This window comes from Sinocyclocheilus anshuiensis, unplaced genomic scaffold (assembly GCF_001515605.1).
Source record: "Sinocyclocheilus anshuiensis isolate Anshui unplaced genomic scaffold, SAMN03320099.WGS_v1.1 scaffold54, whole genome shotgun sequence".
NCBI classification, from domain to species: Eukaryota; Metazoa; Chordata; class Actinopteri; order Cypriniformes; family Cyprinidae; genus Sinocyclocheilus; species Sinocyclocheilus anshuiensis.
This window is the reverse complement of record NW_015547654.1, coordinates 1,286,674-1,288,120: the sequence shown is the minus strand read 5'-3', so window position 1 is coordinate 1,288,120 and position 1,447 is coordinate 1,286,674.

The window sequence follows — 1,447 nt, the reverse complement described above, 5'->3', positions numbered from 1 at the left end:
CCTCTCTCTCTGGCTGCGTATCTCTGGTCTCAACAAGTCTGTTTGCGTTGCCTGAGATCTATATTTTATTCATGAGTCAGGGGAACTCAACTCCCTCTGCCGCTCTGACACATAGTCGCCACTCAGCTTGTCTTGATCCAGGGAGCACCACCTATCCATGGCCTGTATCTGGGCACACACATTTACACACACACACACACACACACACACTGAATTGAAACGTGACTCTAGTCGTCTTCGGACAAAAGATGGGATTAGATACCAGACAGGGAACATGCGCTATATCTTTGACTCCTTTGTGTACCTGAAAGGTGTATTTCGCTAATGTATTTCATTAGTGTCTGTGTGATCTGGTGTAGCCCTTCACTCTCAAGTGTTGTCATTTTTAATTGAAAATAAAATTATTAAAAATCATTATCAGTAATTGAATTAAAGCTGAATAAAATGTAAATATTAGATGTAAAACTTCAATTTACAAAACTTAAAATTATAAATGTTTCCTTGGCAACTAACTTTAATTTGAGGTCCTAAAATTACAAAAAACAACAACATATAAAATAGAATTTAATAGAATTAAACTAAGATTAAAAAGAAAGTAATAAAGGCTAAATTATTATAAATACTTTAATATTAGGCTATATAAATAATACTAAAATAACACTGTTCTTAACAGCTTTACACTATCTCAGAAAACACAACTAGCCAGAGATCATGTTTCAGTAAAAATATATCGATTTGATTCAAATAGGCCTAGGCTAATTAAAGACACTCTATTTTTAAATAACTATAAATTAATGAATGCATTATGTGAAACATGGTAAACAGAAACATGAGAGGCTTTCATGTAAAACACACTAATCATAATCCAGTCTAATTCAAGTCAATCCAATTTGAAAAATCATTCAAAACTGTTTATTTTTTCTGATCGTCGTCACACGATGCTGAAGGAATAAAGTAGTTGTAGTCCTATATCGCCCTCTAGTGGTCTTCTCCAATACATAGACTGTGTGATGGCCTGTTCAAATCAAAAGCCACCAACACTTGGTTGTCAGGCTGTTCTGGTGTTTAAATGTGTTGCTAGGCTGGGTTTTTTTTTCCCAGGATGTTGCCTTTATAATATTCAAGCTGCATAAATTGAGATTTCGTTCATGTGTGTAGCACGAATGTACTGGATCATAAGTATGATCGAAGGAACTAAGCCTCATTGCTTGTAGAGAGAGACGCGCAGACGCAGGTTCACACACGCGACTTTCATCTCTCTCTCGCGCGCGCGCGCTAATTCAAATAAATTATATCATTAATTCAAATAAATGCGATTTTACCGCACTGCATCTGTGTCTGATTTAAAGCAGGCCGAATGCTAACGAGCCTTAACTGACGAAAATGACCATAATTTGCACGATGGAAGAATTATCGTCTTGTCGAACACAACCATTGAAAAACTGGG